The sequence below is a fragment of the Budorcas taxicolor genome, chromosome 24, assembly GCF_023091745.1.
Source record: "Budorcas taxicolor isolate Tak-1 chromosome 24, Takin1.1, whole genome shotgun sequence".
Lineage (NCBI taxonomy): Eukaryota > Metazoa > Chordata > Mammalia > Artiodactyla > Bovidae > Budorcas > Budorcas taxicolor.
In genome coordinates this window covers 24273580-24296249 of record NC_068933.1, presented here as the reverse complement: position 1 = coordinate 24296249, position 22670 = coordinate 24273580, and the positions used below count along the sequence as shown (strand labels likewise).

At 42.4% G+C, this 22670-nt stretch overlaps 1 protein-coding gene and 1 non-coding gene across 3 annotated transcripts in view; one reads left to right on the top strand and one right to left on the bottom strand.

Moving 5' to 3' along the window:
* Nucleotides 1-22670, top strand: part of MFHAS1 (multifunctional ROCO family signaling regulator 1) — a 109098-nt gene that overhangs the window by 4283 nt on the left and 82145 nt on the right. The gene's annotated exons all lie outside the window — the stretch shown is intronic.
* On the bottom strand, nt 6034-6168 carry LOC128068429 (small nucleolar RNA SNORA1). The gene has a single exon (XR_008201491.1). It is a non-coding gene; the product is annotated as a small nucleolar RNA SNORA1 (small nucleolar RNA).

The window sequence follows — 22670 nt, the reverse complement described above, 5'->3', positions numbered from 1 at the left end:
TCTGTATTATCTAGTGTCTCATCAGTTTCGTGACTTGGTGGCCTCTTCAGTTTTATGTTTGCCATTGTCTTTTATGCATGAAAGCAAAATACTTCTTTATTGTGCCACTAAATTGAAGAAAGAGGTTGAGGGTTACATATTCACAGAGATTATTGAAAGAGCTACTTAAAGGCAGTTCTTAATGCAAAGATGGAACATTAATAAAACTGATGTTATTAACAACAAAGGGAAAGACAGAAATTATCGAACAAGTAAGGATCTGTGTAGAGGAATTCCAAGAACTTTGAAGAGTAAACAATGAGGCTGAATTTTTTTTCTAACCTCAGCTCTTTATTTTTTAAGTCCACAAACAAGCTTGTCTCCAGATGCAGAAAGGATGCCCCCCGCCCCGCCATTCTCCTATTGTTGTTTTGCCTTTTTGTCTTTCAAAGGAGGTTCACCTGGTTTACAATCCATCTGTAGGGAAAAGAGGATTCAACATAAAAAGCAATTAAATAGTTGAAAATTGTCAGAACATCTTAAATACTGAATAGGAATAAATCATCAGCTGTTTTTATTATATGGCCTGAACATTTCTGTCTTATTTATGGTCAGAGAAAGAAATGACCTTTTTTGCTTCGTTTAGGACTATATGTCTTCCAAAAGTAGCAGAGAGTACAGAGTAGTGGGGAAAGGATGATTATAATACATTTATTACATTAAGAAAACAAGGGGAAAGAGCATTTTCTTCTTTTATAGTTTTCTGTGATAGCCATCATTTGTTAGTATTTGTCACAATTCTGAAAGATTTAGAAGAGCTAAAATAATAAAAAGCTAGAAGGTGATATAAGAACAGAATTCTAACGTTGGGTGTTCAGTTAATGAAGGCATGTATACATTTAAGAATATTCTCGAGTCCCTAGTTTATTAAAATATATTGTAGCTCAGCAGAAACCTTTGAAAGCTCTCGGTAGCCTTTCCTCTCTTTAAGAAGTCATTTGGCTTTTAGAGATGTTAAAAAAGTTGGTTACTTAGTTTTGCATTTTATTGAAGTGTCAAGTTCTCTTGTAAACTAACAATTTTATATACAATGGTGAAAGAAACACTGGCTCTTTAGTTTTTTCAACTTCAAGACTTTAAGATTAAATAGGAAATTAATCAGTGTTTCCTTTGATATTATGAAGAAGAAACAAAGTTGCATTATTATCTTACCTTTTCTTTCTTGTGTGTGAAAAGCCCATTTTTGCTCTGCCTCAGTCCATAGGACACTGAATTTCCTGGCCTGAGCTGAGCTAAGGTAGTTGGCCTTGGGAAGTATAATGCTAGATTTCTCTTTTCTTATTTTGATTTACAAAAGAAATGGCAGTATTCTGGAAAGTCCTTAGTCTCCAGGCCGCTTGTTTTTAAAAGTTCTTGTAAAAAAGATCTAATCATGTTGTCAGAGAAATCACCTGTTGGTTTCATTGGAAATACATGGTTGAGTGAAGAGAGGCTTTTGCAAATTGAAAGGAGGCCCAGGGTGCAGCCTGCGTGTCAGGTGTGAGTCCTTACCTGCCTTCTGCAGATACTGACTTGACTGCCAGCCCTGACAGCCTCTTTAACAAGGGAACTCGGTGGAATGTTCTTGGCCTAGAGTAAGCTGCTTCTTGTGGGATATTTACCTATGTGAGATTCTAGTGCTTTGCTATTCACTTCAGTGTTTGAAAGCATGCTGTGTGTTTTGCAATTGGAAGAATGTATCTTGGTGAGTTGAACTTGGGCCACGTATGATTTTGCCTGACGTATCCTACTCTCCTAATTATTCAAGGCCGTTCTTAATAATTGGAAAGCCACCCAAAGCGGTAGGCAGAGAACTGGTAGATGATCGTTTATATATTTGATCCCTTTGATTCACTTGGTGGCTCAGTACCTTGCTGCCTCTCCCTAGTCAAGTGCCTTTTGTCCCTGTTTAATTTCTTACACACTCTGTACCTCTCTGAAGCCCTCAGTTTTGCCTTGTTCTGTGGCTGTTTGTGGAGGTTCTAATATCTCTTTGGTTAGCTTGTTCACTGGTTTTCTCCAAGCAGGAAACACACCAGAGGCTCTGCGGCTTCTTTAAGAACCTCTGAGCTGTCTGCTAGATGACTGGTTTTTATGAGAAGTTTTTTTCCCCTTTGATACTCAGATGCTCTGTCAGATTCCCAGGTGGTACTCTTGTGGTCATTTCCCTTTGTCCTGTGTCCCAGTGTCCCTCCCCAGCCCCACACTTGTCCCTCTGGTGTTCTCATTGTGACTGTATTTCCAGCCTTGCCCTTGAATGGGCCCTTCACTTTGACTACTGAAGCAAAGCAAAATTCTTGCCTTATTCTATCTCACTTTTAGATTTACTGGAATTTGAGCATGACCTAGTTGCTTGGATTGAATTAGTCATTGTTTTTAATTTTACAAAGGTTATTAAATATCTCTTTAGTTTGGCATTATTAATACTGATGCTGCTTGGCTTTTGTTTTTGTGGTGAGTCCTCTTTGAACTCTCTTGGACTTTGTTTCACATAAAAATCAAACTCTTCATCTTGCAGTGGAAGAAAGAAACTCCTTGAATAACAGAGTTCAAAGACTTGAAAAGCCACTGGAGTGTTCAAATTATTGTAAATATTCGAGGCCTCTCCTTCAAACTCTAGAATCAACTCTCAAGTCCATCTTTGCACAAGCAGTTTAGAATTGCCTAGAGAAAGTATTTTTTAATTTGTTAACAGATGTTTTGTGTATCCTCTACCACCTGTTCATCTTATTCCCCAGGAAATCCAACCTGTTTTATTTAAACTTATTTTGTATTGGGCTATAGCCAATTAACAATGTTGTGATAGTTTCAGGTGGACAGCAAAGGGACTCAGCCATACATATACAGGTATCCATTCTCCCCCAAACTCCCCTCCCTTCCAGGCTGCCACATCACATTGAGCAGAGTTCCCTTGCTCTATGCTAGGTCCTGGCTGGTTATCCATTTTAAATACAGCAGTGGGTACATGTCCCAAACCTCACCTATTTTAGTTCTCACTCATTCACTTTATCTGGACACCTAGAAAATGTATAGGGTCTACTTAACAGGGTCGTTTTGAGCATCAGGAGAGAGACTGGGAAAGTAGTTGTTTTCCAGCATCTGGAGGAAGTGAGGGGCTTCTGCTCCATGTACTGGGGGTAGGGAATGTGAGGGTGGGGGTGGGGGGAGGGTGGTTGCTGATATTGGAGTAAGAATTTCTGGTTGATTTCTTCACCTGCTAACTTGCTTCTCTCCATGGAAGTTTTAGTTAAGGATCTGACCATCCATCCATCAGGGAGGGTTTTTTATTTTTAAGCAGGGGACCTGTGCTGGCCTCATCTCTAGCCCTCTCTTGTCTGCTGCAGCCATGGCCCGCCTGAGCCCAGGGCTGGAGAGGAGGGTGGTTTGTGTTTCAGGCTCTGCTGGGGGCAGGCTCAGCCAGGACTTTGTTCCCCCTGGCCCAGCTGCTCTGATTGCAAAACCAGTGCCGGGTTGCTGTCGGTTTTCCCGTCCTCTTGAGCTGGCTGCCTTCACTTCAGAGGGGAGGGCTGGGAGACTCCATTTTGGCTGCCTTCTCCAGTCCTGCTCCAGCACTCATGAAGCTGACCCTCCCATCTGGCTTATGCCTCAAGTCCGTATGGCCTTGGGAACCGAGAGTGATTGACAGGCATCTCAGATAGCCTCCAAATATATATGATGACCTGTCTTTTTTTTTAAATTACTTTTTACTGAAGTGTATTGCTTTAAAATGTTATATTTCTGCTGTACAACAAAGTGAATCAACTGTACATATACATATATCCCTCCCATTAGGATTTCTTTCCCATTCGGGTCAACACAGTATGTTAAGTAGAGTTCCCTGGGCTCTAGTGTAGGTTCTCATCAGTTATCTATTTTATACACAGTGTCATAGTGTATATATGTCTATCCCAGTCTCCCAGGTCTTTCCTCCCCACCTTTCCCCCTTGATATCCATATATTCGTTCTCTATGACTGGATGACACGTTTTGTCAAGCCGTCAAGGCCCTCTCTGTGTACAGCATGGCAGTTTGCTCTGTGGTTATACCCTCACTTTTCTGATGGTTCATGTGATGGCACATTGCTCCCCAGGTGGTGCCTGGCATGGGGATGAGCAGGTAGAAGGGACTCAAAGCAGATTGGTTATTTTTCAAAAACTCAAGAAATTCTAGTGTTTCTTAATTGGTTCCTCAGCCAAGTGCTTTTTGTAGGTTGCTTGTGATGTTCTTGTTCTCAAAGTGTGTACTTGCAGAAATGTGTATAGTTTTCCCATGGGATTTTTTTGGCACATCAGTCCTTGCCCTCTGTGTCCATCCTCCTGATCCTTACAGAGATGGTGGAAGGGCAGTCAAGGGGCAGCTTGTCAGGATGCAAAAGTGACAGAAGCGTGGACGTTGGCCTCAGAAAGTTTCTACCACCTGATCTTGGAGTCACTCTCTGAGGCAATAGGTGCTTCCCTCCCTCCAGTATCATAGCTCTTCCTTTCTAACTAGCCCCTGACCCTCCCTTGACATTGTCCTGTAGATGTGGGAAAGTATAAATTTAAGGAGAATGAAGGTGTGATGGTGGTGATGCAGGAAAGAAGGGGTTTGCCATGGTGGGTACCCACTGTTTTGCCTTCTTCGGAGTGCTGTTGATTTCCAGAAGCTCCTTCCAGCATTCTTGCTGGTTTAAGTTCAGAGGAGACCATGGAAGAGTTGCTGGCTGTAACAAAGGCAGCTCTGGTTCCCACATGCTACAGGCTATGGTAACGACTCCCAGACACCATTGCCAACAGGGCTGACTTATTTGTGGAAAGGGAGGAGAAAATTTTTAAAGTTATTTTTATATTTGGCTCTGAATGCAAGAAAACATTTTCTCGTCTGTCCTTCCTTAACCTAATCTCTTAGATGCAAATAATGATGCCTTGTTTCTCCAAGGGTAAATTAGTGAAAAGCCATCCGTAAACTTCTCTCTCTTTAGCTGTCTGTTTACAAAAATGTAGAGAATACAGAAGGAGAAAGAAAGCCAGAGCGGGGAGCACAGGAGCAGGCGAGAGGCCCTCAGGTCCTGGTGAGATCCTGCAGAGGTTTGCCTGGTGGCTCAGAGGTTAAAGCGTCTGCCTGCAATGTGGGAGACCTGGGTTCGATCCCTGGAGAAGGAAATGGCAACCCACTCCAGTATTCTTGCCTGAAGAATCCCATGGACAGAGGAGCCTGGTGGGCTACAGTCCACGGGGTTGCAAAGAGTTGGACACGACTGAGAGACTTCACTTTCACTTTGCAAGCCTGGAGCCTGGTTTACCGCCTCAGGAAGGAACTTCCTGCTCTGGACTGGCAGTCCTAGACACCCGGGCCCGTACCAGCTGTTTCCTTTGCTTTTGCAAATCTGTGCACAAGGGTGGGTGGGAGAAGGTCCAGAAGGAGAAAGGAAGTTGTCTTAAGTTGTATCAAGGTTGCTCTTTGAGGGTTCTCTGTGTCATGCCTGTCTTTCTGCTTTTTTGGGTCCAGTACTGCTGCTCTTCCTTCATCTCCTTTTTATTGAGGTGAAATTCACATACGTGATATTAATCATTTTTTAAAACAATATAGTTTTTTTTTTTTTAATATCATGAGTAACCCCAGCAAAAGTATTTAAAGTGTTTAAATACTTTTAAAGAATATTCAAAGTATTTAAAGAATTCACATGTTATGATTCCTTCTACTGCCCATCACCTTGGTTCCTCAATGTATGGGTCATCGTCTTCAAGATAACCCTTTTAAAGAGAGCTTTTGCTAAGATAACAGTTACCATTTTAGTCCGTCCACACTTCTTTTGAGTTGGGCTTCTTTGATTTCCACTTGAACATGGAATTGCTTCCAAAATTCTCCATCTGTAATCTTTGGGGTCCAGTTTCTTTATGCAATTTACTTTAGGGCCCTGGAAGTTGTAGGAAGTACCTTGCTATTTTGGCAAATGATCTAAAGTAGATTGTTCCTTCATCTTTTCTAATACTGAAAAGTTTTGTTCCATCCAGCCTTCACTCATGAGCCTAGCAAAACAGGTCACAGGTCTCCCTGTCACCTCTGCAATCAAATTACTGTGATGACAGCAAAACCTATGTCTCAGCGTGGCCACATCAATAATATCTGGACACCATGAACAACAGTGCCCGTTTGCATCTAGAAGGAGGCTTGAAATGAACAATTTTTTAATAGCTTATATTCCATTTTATTTTTCAAATTAATTTTTATTGGAGTATAGTTGCTTTAAATGTGTTAGTTTCTGCTGTACAGCAAAGTGAGTCAGCTATACATGTACATATATTCCGTCTTTTTTGGATTTCTTTCTCATTTAGGTCACCACAGAGCTGAGTAGAGTTCCCTGTGCTCATTAGTTATCTATTTCATGCACAGTATCAATAGTGTATATATGTCAATCCCAAATCATGCCACCCCACCCCACCCCCCGTTCCCCCCTTGGTGTCCCTATGTTCGTTCCCTATATCTGCGTCTCTATTTCTGTTTTGCAAATAAGAGCACCTATACCGTTTGAGATGATAAACTGTTTTTGAGTGAACAGTTCCTAGTATTTAGTGCATTCACAGTGCCTTGCAGCCACAACTGTAAGGCAGGTGTTTCTGGAAGGAAGGAGCCGATGAGGTTGGTAACTTCCTTCCTGAGGTAAGTGGTTGGATTCTTTTGCCAGGCTCTTTGTGGCAACTGTCTTTCTAAGGCATGACTTGAGAAGGGATTCTTAAGCTGGGCCTTGAGATGCCACACTGATGGACATCTTTTAATACGGCTGCCTTGAGAATCCACTTCCTTAGGGTTGATGCTAGAGAAGCCTTCTGGTCTGTTTTGTGCATGTGTGATTTAACGGGGGACTGACACACAAGAACATGTAGGAGAGAAGCACACATAAGTACCATGTAATTACTGTCTTCTGGATGGTGATTTTTCCCCCACATAGATTTTGAGTAGAGCTCTGGCAGAATTGGCAAGGCTGTAGGCCTATATGAGGGTTAAGGGGATGGGGATTGCATTAATTCAAAATTAGGTCATTACCAAAGACAGGCAAGTGTATCATAAATTTGTGAGCTGGATGCTGGCATCAATCACTGTTGAGTACCTGCTGTATATGGATGTCTGTGCCAAATTAGGATTTTTAGGAGAATAAAAAAATACCTGGCCTTAGTCATGAAGAATCAAGATGGGATTTCAGTTAGTGTAATTGTTGACTTTTGTACATGTGGAATCTGATCGTATATGAAGAAATTTCATTGCATGTTTGAGGAATGACTAAACAACACTGCTTTTTTATTTTCTAGAAGGCAATGTCATATGGAGGAAAACTTGGGTATAATTTTGAATTTGCTTGACATAGTCATTCTTTGCAGTTGTTTATGGTTTAGGTAACTTGTTTGCAAGAAATCTCAGACAGATCTTGAGAGGATGCTGAAAAACGAAAAGGCATTGTATCTGAGGATTTCTCAAAACTTCCAAAATGAATCAGCTTTTTTTGAGGAGGGAAAAATGCCTCCTCTTCAGGAATCTTTTACATTTCTCAGAGTCATTTGTGGATTTGCATCTGTTCTGAGACACATTGACATCTGCAGTGATTTCTGAACCCCAAAGACTGCATGAACACCGCCTCCAAAGACAGTGTAAATTAAATTGGATACTGTCATGTTAAAAATATATGGCTGCTGCTTAGAGATGTCTTTGTTAAGGAATGCTTTGTTGGGGTGGTTTTCTACTCTTAGGCTATTAAATGTTGACAGAATTTAAAGAATTAACATTCCTAGATCCTCTCCACTTCCGAAATGAAACATGTGATCTTGACATTGTATTAGTACCGTGTTACAGTAGCAGTGAACTCGAGGGTAGCAGAACAAGCCTCCCATTCTTTTCTTTCTTTCCTATTTTTTTTTTTTTTTTTTTTTTTTGGAAACAAGCAAGTTTAAAAAAGCTAATGGGGAAGGAACATAAAAAAAATAATATTTCTCTCAGGTACAGTTGTTTGGTTCCTCACTTTGTTGTTGTTTCTAGGGGGTTCTTATTTTTCATGCCATAGAGGTTGTTGTTACATTAATCATCACATCAGTCACTCTGGGGATACAGAGTTGGGAGAAAATATGAGAGTCAGTAATACTCTTGAGTTCTTCTTATGTTCTAGAGACAATGTGAAGTACTTCTTATGGGTGATGTCATTGAATTTTTCCAGCAGCTCTAGAGGGTTGGTATTGTCATTGTCCTGACTTTCAGGGGGAGAAATTGAGGTTCACAGGGTTGGGTTTCCTAGAATTAGAACACCCTGGGATTTTAGCCTCGACCTCTGCTTCAACCCACTGTCCCGCCCTGCTCCTCGAGGTTGGATTACCCACTGCCCCTCAGGACCCACAGACTCACCTCTGTCCTCCTCTTTCCTAAATGTCCATTCTATGTTACTGCATGCTGGCCACAGTCTCAGTGTTGGACATACGGGGTCCGATAAGGCATAGACCTGCTGCCCAGAGGTCAGCAGAGGTCACGGTCAGGTGCTGGGAACAGGTGAGGTCTCAGAGGGTTTCCTAAAAGGGCTGCACTGCAGCTCAGTGCAAGATTTCCCACCTCAGAAGTGGGAAAGGGTATTTTAAATTAGAAAGGCTCTTAAAAAGGTGGAGGGCATTCAGATAGATTAGCAGGCAATGCCTTGGGGTGGGTGTGTGTGCCCAAAAGCAGTTAGCAGTTGTCATAAAGAAGAGGCTTCTTGTTGTTAAGTTTCATTTATGGCCTGGTCAGAGTTTGCCAGTGGCCACTGCTGGCCCAGGAACTAGGGTTTTGGAAGCACTATCCTAGCTCATGGAGAAGGCAATGGCACCCCACTCCAGTACTCTTGCCTAGAAAATCCCATGGATGAAGGAGCCTGGTGTGCTGCAGTCCATGGGGTTGCAGAGTCGGACATGATTGAGCGACTTCACTTTCACTTTTGACTTTCATGCATTGGAGAAGGAAATGGCAACCCACTCCAGTGTTCTTGCCTGGAGAATCCCAGGGATGGGGGAGCCTGGTGGGCTGCCATCTATGGGGTTGCACAGAGTTGGACACGACTTAAGCGACTTAGCAGCAGCAGCCCTAGCTGATTCCTTGTCCATCAGACAGGGCTTTGTTGAGACCATGGAGGGAATTTATGGCTCAGAGGACCTAAGGGTGGTTTCAGATGATTTGCTCAGACTCACAGTCACTGTCGGGCGGATAGAGCACCTGTCCTGTGTGATCCCCAGTTAAGTGTGCCCCTGGCCCCTTTCTCCGTGCCTGAGTCCAGAGAAAACACAGACGTTGGATGTTCCCCCAGCCAGATGGCCACATGCCTCTGTGATCCCTAGGAATGTATCCAGAACATTGATTTTCCTGACTTGAAATCTTACCATAACAGATTTTGCGATAAAGGCAAATTTGGCTGTAACACAATTAACATTTTATTGTGGACTGTTTCCTGTCTTTATTTCAGGCTTTCTTGTGACACTGCAGACTGACTGAAAATATCATTTTTAAAAATAATTTTGCAGTGATGGAGTAGCATATTTTGTGCCCTTCATTTGTTCGGATTTCACTTATCACTCTGTGATGGCATTTTTTTGCACCTTTCTTCATATCCCCATTGGAGTGTGTCTCCCTGTGCCTCTCAATTTATCAAAATATACTTAGTTACATTTTCATTGAAATCCTAGGAAGTGCAAGATGTTAAAAAACTTTTAATTTTGTTTTTATTTTCTTAATATCTTGACTTGAAACCCTTGGAATTTTGTGTTGTGTTTTAAAATGAACGTATTATGTCAGTTATTTGCAAGGACTCTTGAGATTCTGCTGGGTTCAAATCCTTGGTCCACCACTTGCTAGCTGTGTGATTTGGATGTCAATAGTTTCTGTCTCATAGGCTGACTGTGCAGATTGAGTTAATACAAGTCAAATGCTTTGAATGACACTTGACTTGTGGCAGGAATCCCATAGGTATTAGCTTCTGCTGTTTCTACCATTATTCCAGAAAGATCTACTTGGAAATCCTAAAGATCTATTTGGAAATCAGATCAGCTTATGGATAAAGCTCCTCTTTTTCATAGGAGCATAGTACAGTGTGATTTATATTCATGCTCATTTCAAAATGCATTTTTCTTAATATTAAAATATTTACAATCTTCAAGAGTGAAGAGGAAAAAATATAGTCATGTTGGTATCTAACATAATTACACATTTTGCTCTATTCCTTTTCAACTTTTTCCCTTTAAGTTTAGGTTTATTAAAATGTCTGTGCTGTGCTTAGTCGCCCAGTCATGTCCAACTCAATGCGACCTCATGGACTGTCGCCCGCCAGGCTCCTCTGTCCATGGAGACTCTCCAGGCAAGAATACTGGAGTGATTTGCCATGCCCTCCTCCAGGGGATCTTCCCAGCCCAGGGATTGAACCCAGGTCTCCCACATTGCAGGCAGATTCTTTACCATCTGAGCCACCAGTGAAGCCCATTAAAATGTCTAGTGATAATAGTGATAATCATATTGTGTAAATAACAATTTTCTTAACTTAAGCTACCATGAGTATGGTTTCATATTATTAGTAGCTACATGGTAATTATAAATGCTTGCATAATAGTACATCAAGGAGATTTTTACCTTTGTTTATTCAACCATTAAACACTTGAGTAGTTTCAAGTTTTGTTGTTATGAGTAATTCTGTGATGACTGTACTTCTTTATAAAGGCTCTTATTTGGGCAGTAATTCTAGAAGCGAACTCAATGAGTCAAAGGCAAAGAATGTCTAATGTTCGATACATGCTTATGTTGCTTTTCATTTGGGAAATACTGTGCTGCCTGTATGGGATGCTAGATTGATTTCACTGCATTTCCTCAGCATTGGGCATCATCTTAAAAATACACTAACAATGAATGGGAGGCAATATATCACTGATAATCAGATTTTTAATTAGGGAACATGCTTATTTTCTCAAATGAATCTTGCCTATTGTGTTGCTTTCTCTGTGGATTGTCTGATCATGCCTTTTGGGATCATCTTATTGATAATTTATATTTTTTAAAAATCACAGTGATTTTTTTATAATTACAGAGTTCAGTTTATATTAACTCTTTATATATGAAGGATGGTAACCTTTTGTCTATCAAACTGTCAGGGAGGGGAACATTTCCCTCTACCCATCTTGGTTGCTTTGACTGGTCTAATAGTTAAATTGACACATGGCAGATTAATAGGAGGAAAAAAACAAAATTTTGTAAGGACAGAGATCTTATGGAATCCAAGAGGTAACCAAAGCTGGCTGTTTATATATTTTTTAGACAAAGAAACAAATTTGTGAAGAACTGACAAGACAAGCTTAGGTTTTGGTACTAATTCATGATGAAACTAAGTAGAGTTTGTTTATATACCTTCTTTACCCTGAGTTCCCTATCTCTGGTGATCAGAATGTCTTTTTACCTCCCGGTACAGGTGGGCACCTTTCACCTGGGAGATTTATAGCCTACTTTCAGGAAGGACAAAGGAGGGTCAGAGTGTCCTTGCATTGGCTGTCTCTTAAGTAACTTTAATTCAAAATTATATGTCACTCTGGGGTATTTTGGGGTGGCCTGCCCTAAACCCCATTGTACTTAAGGTGTTGTTTTTTGGCTTGTTTGCCTTTTTGATCTTTAAAAAATTTCATTTAATACAATGAATTGATGACTTCCTTTGTGATTAAGTGCTTCCCTGGTGGCTCAGATGGTAAAGCGTCTGCCTGCAATGTGGGAGACCCCAGTTCGATCCCTGGAGAAGGAAATGGCAACCCACTCCATTATTCCTGCCTGGAAAAATCCATGGATGGAGGAGCCTGGTGGGCTACAGACCATGGGTTCGCAAAGAGCTGGACACGACTGAGCGACTTCACTTTCACTTTTGTGATGAAATGAAATACCATTATTATTTTTTTAAATACAGAGAATTAATAGGAGGGACCACACAGTGAACCATAAGTCTCTTATATAACCTCTACTTCCAATAAAAAAGTAATACCTGCAGATGGATGGCATATTTGAAAGCAAAAGCCCCTCTCAGCCCCCTTTCTTTTCTTTAAACTGTTTTTAGTTACTGCTTTCAAGGAAGATAAAACATGTATTTGCATATATTTTAATCTGAAAGAGATCATACTGTATTCACTGTTCTGCACTTTGCTTTTGGTCACTTAAAATATATTTCGGACATGTTTCCATATGGGCAATTACAAACCTATTGTGCTTATGTGTGTTTGTGTGTATATGTATACATAACATTCTACCAATGGATGTACTGTTAGTCCTATATTGACAGACCTTTGATTCTTTTCAGATTATTTTATAGTTTTTAAACTAAGTTCTTCCTTTCCAGAATTTTGGGAAATGCTCAATTTTATTTCCTTCAGGGTTGGTGACCCCTCTTTGTGCTCAGGACACTGTTGAGATGCAATTAGAAAAAGACAAATCTCTCAGTCACATGGTGGGACGTGGGGGCTGGGGAATTATAAAAACTTAACTCCGTGATTTAAAATGAGGGTAATCTTTTTAATTGGCTTCTGTGATGCCTATTGGAATACCATTGTTTGCAATGTAATTACGCATTTACCAGCTTAATTCATCCATTATAACGTGATGTAATGTTTAGACATTGCAATAATTACAAATCTTGAATGTCTACAGATAAATATACCACTGATCGAAATAAGACAGTGGCAGCAAGAAGAGTGCTGCATCGATGGGGGATGTTAATGAAAATTAATGAATAATAAACCATATCTCATTGGCTCAAAACATTGCTTCTACTTTTCTACCCCAACTACCATCTAAAGGCCAGTGCACCTAGGCCAGCAGAGCAGTTTTCATCTGTGCCCTGTAACTAGCCCCAGAGTCCCATACCATTGTATTTTCTTGCCCTCAGCTTGGTGTGTTATTCAGAGATGTGCCTGGATATTTTATCCTGGGACTAGTAGGGGTCCAAAATTTAAGAGATTATCCAAACTGTTTGTGTATGTCATGAATAAAGAATGGGTCTAACCCAGCCCACTAAAATGTGTTTGATGTGGAAAAACAGTAAACAATTAAATTCTGGTAGAGTGGCTTATGTGTTTAAAAGCTATCTAGTTGTACATTTTGCTTAAAGCAAACAAAATCATCACCAGTCAGGTTCTTGGGGAAAGGAGATTGTACACAGGGTTCATTGAAGTGTTCAGTCTTAAAAATCCTCCCTCTTACAGGAAATGTCTAAATCAGTGCAGACAGCATGGTGGGGAAAAGGAAGACACATTTTCTTATTGAAGCATATGTATTCACTGGGATGACCTTGGCTCACCTTAGCTGCACATCAACATGGTATAGCTGGGGTGTCTTTGATTTAGGGGGCTTTGATTATGAATCACTTGTTGTCCAGTCGCTCAGTCGTGTTCAACACTTTGCAACCCCATGGACTGAAGTTTATGAATCACTTGGGGAAGAGCTAAAAAGCGAGATATGAAATTTTCTAGAACACTGTGATGCCCCCAAACAGCTCACTGGTCTGCTGAGAGCTGGGCCATTTTGTGTCCAGGTTACAGAAACAAAAAATGATATGCCAGGCCCCCATAGGAGGATGCATGTGTCCCCTCTGCTGACACCACTCACCCTCACTCAGATGGCTAGTGACTGGCACGGCCCTGGTCGTGCGCTGCTTTAGCTTGGGGCAGGTGTTCTTTAAAATTCATTTCTTTTATTAAGCCTCTGCCTCTATGTATGCCTTTTCTCCTTCTCAGGAAAAACACATGTGCTGGCCCTCTGGTTACTGTAATGTGCATCCTCCCTGGCTGGTGCCTTGTTTCCATCTTTATTCTCTTGGTGTAGGGAGAATTCCCTAGTGTTCTGTTTGGTCATTTCAAGAACTTGGCTTTGGGGTCAGGTGTTCTGGTAGCCCCACAGAGCTTATCGAGTCTGTGTTTGCCTCTCACCCGCTACTTGAAAACTGTTGAAGCATCTGAGCTTTATCTGTGCGATGGGGCACAGCATTAAAAGCTTGTCCAAATAGCAGGGATGGCCGCATCTTGTCGATTACCAGGGCTGTTAAATTCTCTTGTGGAGCCTGCAAGACAGGTGACAGTTGCCAGGAACTGAAAAGCTGCTGCATACACAGCCCCAGGTGTTCCATGAAGGTTGGACCACTTGGGTCATCCCTTTTTACGGTCCATAAATCTTCTGATTCATTGTGCCATCTGGGACTCAAGACACATTTATTCATGGGGGGAAGTCTCCATTGAAATCAGAGCCCACTGTAAAGCAGGAGGAAGAGTCTGGAATTAGAATGGTGTACATTGTTCTTTATTAGAAAAGAATCCTGGTTCTCTGGCTGTAGATAAATATTTGCTTTTCAAGAATCTGGTGGCGTGTCGGTAGCTTTGTTCACATCCATGCGGCAAACATGCTGTCTCGCCTTCTAAGGGTGCAGGCACTCACATCGTGCTGATGATTTGATAATGCTCGGAATCTGGGTGTGTGCTACTTCAAATATCTTTCTGCTTCCTCCTCCACCGACTTAGCTAATTTCTCTAACGGAACAGATCTTTATCCCAAGGGGTCTACATAGCTTCTGCTGGAGGGTGACATTGGAAAAATGTCCCTTTAGCCACAGCTAGATATGCATATTGCCATGCACCTTCCTTATGTTAAGCTATACCAGCATCAGAGAAAAAAGAGGCCTGTGTCTTTTACCTTTTAAAGCCAGTGGATTAGGAAGGAAAGAAGCCCATACCTCGGGGAAGCCACCCTGAACCTCAGTTTCTTCATCTGTGAATGAAGAAAAATAATTCTGACACTTCCTAAGCATTTGCTCAGCCGCCTCAGATGTCATGAGGATTAAATGACCTCATGCATGCCAAGGGTCCAGGGTAGTTTCTACCATGTAGTGAACGCTCAGTAAATGTTAACTAGTGATTCCTGTTTACAGGGAGGGGCACCGAGGCACAGGGGTTGGGGGGGTGCTGAAGAATGTGGCCAAGTGCACCCAGTACGTGGCAAGGCCCACCTGCCAAAAACAGGCAGTTGGTTGAATGAGAAATGAAATAACGTATGTGAAAGATGTGTGTCTAGCTCTGCAGTGTCAGACTCTCTGCACTAACTGGGACTCTGCCATAACGACAAGGCAGGTGACGGGGAGCCCAGGGTGAAGAAGCAGCAGTGGTTTAGGAAAGTGGCACATGCAGTAAACGGACAGTTGCAGTGCTGCAGTAAATGCTGGGATAGAGAGATCTCCAGGGGCCAGGAGGGGCTTGAGGATGGGAGGCGTCTTGTGGGTAGGGTTGGATGGATGGGAGCAGGTCTCTAGCTGAGTGGAGGTGATGCTCCGGGACTTCCTGCAAACCACCAGGTCCATTGAAGTGCGGTGGAGTCAGAATGGGGAAGAGGAGTCAGCTCTTCTGCTTACCAATGTACTTGCCATGTCAATATTTTTTAGCCTGTCTACCTGATTAGCTAAACTTCTTTGCAGAATTCTTGGCAGCTTAATAGAAAGCTGAAATATCTTGATTTGATTTGATGATTTTTTTCCCCCCGAGGATGAGAAGGACCTATTGAAGGGTCAAATGGGTGAAGTGTCAATTTAGATTTTGTGAGACCACTCAGGGCAGCGGCATGGATGATGGACTTGAATGGAGTGGAAATAGAGTCGGGATCACTCTTGAGGTCATTCAGACTCTGTGTTATGCGATACAGGCTCTCAGGCAGGTCTCTGGGAATGAAGGAAACAGGCCAGGACGTTAATGAGAGCTTCTCTGCTTGGCTGGGAGATCTTGAACAAGCTAAGTAGCTTTCTGAGCCTCACTTTTACAGTCTATGAGGAGGAAAGCATGTCTCTTTCATCTGGTTGTATTGGGTGGGGTGGATTTTAACTGTAATGAGAAGAAAACTGGGGCGTTCATTTTTAAAAGAGAAAGCAGAAGCTATTTGAGACGATTAATTTCAACAGAACTGATATGTGTATGCTGCCTGCTGGCTTAATTGGTTTGTGAGGGCTGTCTAATCACCCTCCTGTGATGGATACCAAGTGAATTCTAGAAGATTTATAGTCTTAGGTTTGTAAGTAATGTCATTTGCAGAAGAATAAAGTTCCCCGTTTGTTCCTCAATTTGGAAGAATCCTGTAAGAAATATTTATAAAGCGACTTTATAAATATCCAGCAACCTTTCACCACTTTAAAATATTGAAAGGATAAACGATGCTGATGGCGCTGGGTTTGCATCATGAATTATGGATGTGGCGTGCCCTGGAGATCTTTATGGCTGTGCATAACGAATCTTCTTTGTTCTAGCTTATTTTCAGTGGGGTTGCTTGTAAAAGAAGGGGTCAAAGCAAATCCATTGAAGAGATCTGTTTGCTGAAGGATGATTTTTTTGGGGGGGCCATCCTATTCTGTTAGTTGCTTTTGTTGGAGCTTTGTCTCTTCATTATCAAATTGGTCCACAGTAGGGTGGGATTTGGGGACAGTGGCAGAGGACCCCCTGTGGAGTTAACAGCTGTGGGTCAGGCTAATGACCCAGCAGGGGGCTGGCACACTCCTTGTTGGTCTCTGTGTCTCTAAAGCAATTCTCTCCCTGCTCCTTCTTCCTCTGAGCTGCAGCTTCTTTCAGTTCTTCAAGGCAACGAGCCCCACAAAGATCTTTATGCTCTGTGTAGAAGTGGGTTAGGCCTTAACTACTTTTCAACCTAATAATAATTAAACAGAATAAACTGGAATAAATTATTAACATGCTCATAATCTTTTCTCCCAGTTAATTTTCTCTAGACTCTCAGTGCAATCAGAGAGGATTAAAAAAACATGGAACACAGCAGGAAATTCGTTTGTACTCTTTCCCCCTCTCCTCCCCTCCTCTGGCAAAGATTCTTCTAGGATCTGAGTAAGCTATCAGAGGTACTGTTTACATTTCATACGTGGAGGAATGATGACTGTAAGTGAAAGCTTGTGGTCACATTAGCCCTTTTAGTCACTCATAACTTCTTTCTATAGTGAACATACTATCTACTTTATGAAAGTGGAGTCTCCCAGACCCAGGTGTCAGGCCTGGCTCATCTAGAACCAATTAGAAAGGGTCTACCCGTGTATTTCACCGTGGTTAGGTGAGCCGTACTGTCAGCCCTAAGATGGTCATTGGTGGGATGACAGGAGGCAAATGTCTAAATAATTGACAGTGGCTCCAGACTGGGGCTTCCCTGATGGCTCAGTGGTAAGGAATCCGCCTGCCAGTGCAGGAGACACAGGTTCGATCCCTGGGTGGGGAAAATCCCCTGGAGAAGGAAATGGCAACCTACTCCAGTGTTCTTGCCTGGAAAATCCCATGGACAGAGGAGCCTGGTGGGCTGCAGTCCGTGGGGTCACAGAGTCAGACACGACTGAGCACGCAGCAGACGAGGCTCCGAGGTCTGTGGCTGCCTGTGGAAGTGCACCTCTACCAAGGGTTGGCTCCCACGGATTCATCAGAACTCCACAGAATAGTCAGTTGCATAATTTTGTGGCTACTCTGGTCTCAGTGATTCATCACAGTTTTAGCTCATACTAAATTTAAAAAGCCGAAATCAAGATTGCCGGGAGAAATATCAATAACCTCAGATATGCAGATGATACCACCCTTATGGCAGAAAGTGAAGAGGAACTAAAAAGCCTCTTGATGAAAGTGAAAGTGGAGAGTGAAAAAGTTGGCTTAAAGCTCAACATTCAGAAAACTAAGATCATGGCATCTGGTCCCATCACTTCATGGGAAATAGATGTGGAAACAGTGGCAGACTTTATTTTTTTGGGCTCCAAAATCACTGCAGATGGTAACTGCAGCCATGAAATTAAAAGACGCTTACTCCTTGGAAGAAAAGTTATGACCAACCTAGATAGCATATGCAAAAGCAGAGACATTACTTTGTCAACAAAGGTCGATTTAGTCAAGGCTATGGTTTTTCCAGTGGTCATGTATGGATGTGAGAGTTGGACTGTGAAGAAATCTAAGCAGCGAAGAATTGATGCTTTTGAACTGTGGTGTTGGAGAAGACTCTTGAGAGTCCCTTGGACTGCAAGGAGATCCAACCAGTCCATTCTGAAGGAGATCAGCCCTGGGATTTCTTTGGAGGGAATGATGCTGAAGCTGAAACTCCAGTACTTTGGCCACCTCATGTGAAGAGTAGACTCACTGGGAAAGACTCTGATACTGGGAGGGATTGGGGGCAGGAGGAGAAGGGGACGACAGAGGATGAGATGGCTGGATGGCATCACGGACTCGATGGACGTGAGTCTGAGTGAACTCCGGGAGATGGTGATGGACAGGGAGGCCTGGAGTGCTGCGATTCATGGGGTCGCAAAGAGTCAGACACGACTGAGCGACTGAACTGAAATTTAAAAAAATCTTTGCAGGAAACATCACTTAATTCAGTTTGTCTATATTGTTAACCAAAAGAAACAACACCGTGCTCATCCAGTGTATAGAAATGGGATAGTGCCTACCAGGTAGACATTTGTCATGATACGCGTTCACTTAATCCTGCGTTCATTCAGCAGGAGGTCACTTGGGCTTCCCAGCAAGGGCCGGGCACCAGGGGACATCCAGCAGGAATCACCCTCAGAGCCTGTCCTCCAGGACCTTGGTCCAGAAAGGAGATGAGGCTTGGGCACCACTGTGATGCATTGTAAAATGAGTCTAGACCCAGTGTTCTGAGGATTCAGTGGAGAGACTCAGCCCAACAGAGCAGGTCATGGGGAAACTAGAATTCCGCTTACAGGTGGTAGGAAAGGCATGTTGTGAACAAAGAAAATCACAGATGGTCTTTTTTTCTTCTAGTGAAAGTGATAGTTGCTCAGTCATGTCCAGCTCTGTGAGAGCCCATGGACCATAGCCTACCAGGCTCCTCTGTCCATGGAATTCTCCAGGCAAAAATACTGATGAGTGGGTTGCCATTTCCTTCTCCAGGGGATCTTCCTGACCAGGGATCAAACCCGAGTCTCCGGCACTGCAGGCAGATCCTTTACCATCTGAGCCGCAAAGAAGCCCCCTCCTTTTTTTTTCTTCTCAAGGATCGTCAATTAAATCCTTGGGCTTTTAACCTGTTAGCTAAAATAATGCAGTAATCCATAATTTTTGAATTATCATTAGCCCATTCTCTTGTATTAGTACTTGGCTTTGCTTTTCAAATCCTGGGGTTGAAATAATAATTAAAAAGTAGAGACATTGATTACTTTAAAATTTTTTGTGTGCAATGCACATAAGGAACCTAACGTACCTCATTTTATTTTGATGCTATTTTTGGAACATTTATTTTCTTTGCTATCTTAGAAACAGTTTAAAGGCATACTTCTGGTAGTGTGAGATTACATTTTTAATTTGGGCTGTAAGCCTGGGACAGTTTTTACGGTGAAGAATTTAGTGGGTCTACCTAGGCTATTAACCATTGTGATTTTAATAAAACCATATTCTTTGTTTAATTAGCCTTTGTTTAATTGCATCCTATGCTAGTGTGGACTTGAGCTCAATCCATCTGCTTTATTGTCTGGTTTCCTTCCATCTGAGTCCTGTTTTCTTTTCTCTATTATACTGATATGTCTTAGTAGTATAGGAAATATTGTGACTATATTTGTGTAGCTGAACTGTATGCTAAAAGTAGATTATACAAAGCCATTTTGCTCGCTCTCCTGTTTTTGCTCAGTAAATGATGGGATTATACTTTTTGAATTGTATCAGATATATATCTCCTCATTCTCTAAAGCCTCATTATGCAAATTAGCTGCACTCTCTTGATTCATGAATTCATACTGTGGTTTTATTTGGGGATTCCTCAAGGTAATTGCTTATTTGGGTGGTTCAGAAGATCGGAGAGATCCAAATTACAGAATGAACATTTTCCATCACATTCAGACAGTTCTGTCTTCCTCAAAAAATAAATGAAGCATTCCCTGTGACACTAAGTCAGAGACTAGAGAAAGAGTAGATCAACCTGTGGTCATTTAGGATCACTTTTCCTTTTTCCCAGCTCCAAGAGTGGTCTTTACTAGATAACCATAGAACCCTCTTCTAAATCCCCATTTAAATGCCCGAGTTTTATCTTCTAAAAAACAATGATCAGGTAGGAAAGTGCCAGGTGCCCTGAATCTCTATCTTCCTGCTTTGAAAAAGAGCATAATAAAACCACTTCAGCAGGGAGTAAAGCTCTCCTCAAGTTGCCCAGCCAAGTCCTGGGAGACCCAGCATTGGAGCATCATGCTTACCTCCTCCTTTTGAGGCTGGCATGATTGGTACTTCCTGTGCAGAGGGAGAAAGGTCGGGGGAGGCATGGAGCATGCCAGCTCTGCCATGGGAGTGGTCCCTCCTTATCCTGACTTCCCCAGTAAACTAGGAGCACACAACTCTCCTATAATAACCAGGTTTCTGACCTTTATGTCCTTTTTAGACTGTGAAAATTTAGTTTTTCTAAGATTGTTCATTGTTCAGTGGCTGTTGTATCTGACTCTTTTCCACTCCATGAACTGCAGCACACCAAGTTTCTCTGTCCTTCACTATCTCATGGAGTTTGCTCAAACTCATGTCCATTGAGTTGGTAATGCCATCCAACCATCTCATCCTCTGTCGCCCCCTTCTCCTCAGGCCCTCAGTCTTTCCCAGCATCAGGGTCTTTTCCAATATGTTGGCTCTTTGGATCAGGTGGCCAAAGTATTGGAGCTTCAGCATCAATCCTTCTAGTGAATATTCAGGGATGATTTCCTTTTGGATTGACTGGTTTGATCTCCTGTTGTCCAGCAGACACTCAAGAACCTTCTCCAGCACTACAATTTGAAAGCCTCAGTTCTTTGGCGCTTAGCTTTCTTTATGGTCTAACTCTCACATCCATGCATACCTACTGGAAAAACCATAGCTTTGAGTATACAGACCTTTATTGGCAATGTGATGTCTTTGCTTTTTAATATGCTGTCTAGGTTTGTCACAGCTTTTCTTCCAAGTTTCTAAGGTACTGAATGTCAATTTGGGGAACAAAAAGTAGTTGACTAAGGGGCTGTATGGTGTAATGAAAGTGAAAGTCTTCTCACTCAATGGTGTCTGATTCTTTGCGACCCCATGGACTGTAGCCTGCTAGGCTCCTGTGTCCATGGGGATTCTCCAGGCAAGAATACTGGAGTGGGTTGCCATTTCCTTCTCCTGGGGATCTTGACCCAGGTCTCTGGCATTGAAGCAGACCCCTTACAGTCTGAGCCACTCAGGGAAGTATGGTTTAATAGTGTGACTCAGTTTTTTAAATTGATACAGAGTTGGTTTACAATCTTGTGTTAGTTTCTGGTGTACAAAAAAGTGACTCAGTTACATATGTATGTGTGTATATGTATATATATATATATACACACACACATATACACATTTTTTTTTCTATTCTTTTCCATTTTGCCTTATCCCAGACTCAATTTTTATAACATGTAGTTGCTAGGAGTTTCAGAGAAGTCGCAGTTAACTCACTTGGAACAGCCTAAGATTTGACACTTGAGTGATTTTAAATTGTCCTCAACAGACATTTTCTAAAATGAAGAGAAGGCGTCCAGAGAGTAATTGATATCAGGTGTCATTTGTTGGTTTTTGGCATGATTCTCCCCTGCAGGGCTTTCCTGGGCCACGGCCCTGGTTGGGCTAGCAGTCCTTCTGAGTTAAGGTAACTAGTAATCCGTGCCTTCACCAGCTTCTACCTGTTTGTCTCCCTGTATATTTGTAATCATTGTATCCAGGAGTTTTCCATTTTTCTATTTATTTTTGGTTGCACTAGGTCTTCCTTGCTGCATGCAGGCTTTTTCCAGTTGTAGTCAGCAGGGTCTGCTCCTCATTGTGGCACACAAGCTTCTCACTGTGGCAGCTTCTCTTGTAACAGAGCACAGGTTCTAGGTGCACAGGCTTCAGCAGTTGCAGCACGCAGGCTCAGTAGTCTTGGCTCCCGAGCTCTACAGCACAGGCTCGGTAGTTGTGACACACAGGCTTAGTTGCCCCTCGGCATGTGGAATCTTCCCAGACCAGGGTTTGACCCCATGTCCCCTGCATTGGCAGGTAGATTCTTACATATTTTACCACCAGGGAAGTCCCAGGAGGTTTCAGTTTTGCCTTTTGAGTTTAGTTTCTTCAAGAAGAGCTAAGAAACAGTTTCTAAACCTCTCATTTTTTGAAACTTTTTTTTTTAAACCTAGGTAGACTCTTAATTGATTTGTTTGGAAACTGCTGCCACTAAGTCGCTTCAGTCGTGTCTGACTCTGTGCGACCCCATAGACAGCAGCCCACCAGGCTCCGCCGTCCTTTGGGACTCTCCAGGCAAGAACACTGGAGTGGGTTGCCATTTCCTTCTTCAATGCCTGAAAGTGGAAAGTGAAAGTGAAGTCGCTCAGTTGTGCCCGACTCCTAGCGACCCCATGGTCTGCAGCCCACCAGGCTCCTCCGTCCATGGGATTCTCCAGGCAAGAGTACTGGAGTGGGGTGCCATTGCCCTCTCCTGTTTGGAAACTAGATACCCTTTTTAGTAGTTACTGTTACTCAGTCATGTCAGACTGCAACCCCATGGACTGAAGCCCGCCAGGCTCCTCTATCCATAGAATTCTCCAGGCAAGAATACTGGAATTGGTAGCCATTTCCTTCTCCAGGGGATCTTAATTCATACATAAAGCCAAAAGAAATCTCGAGTATCTCT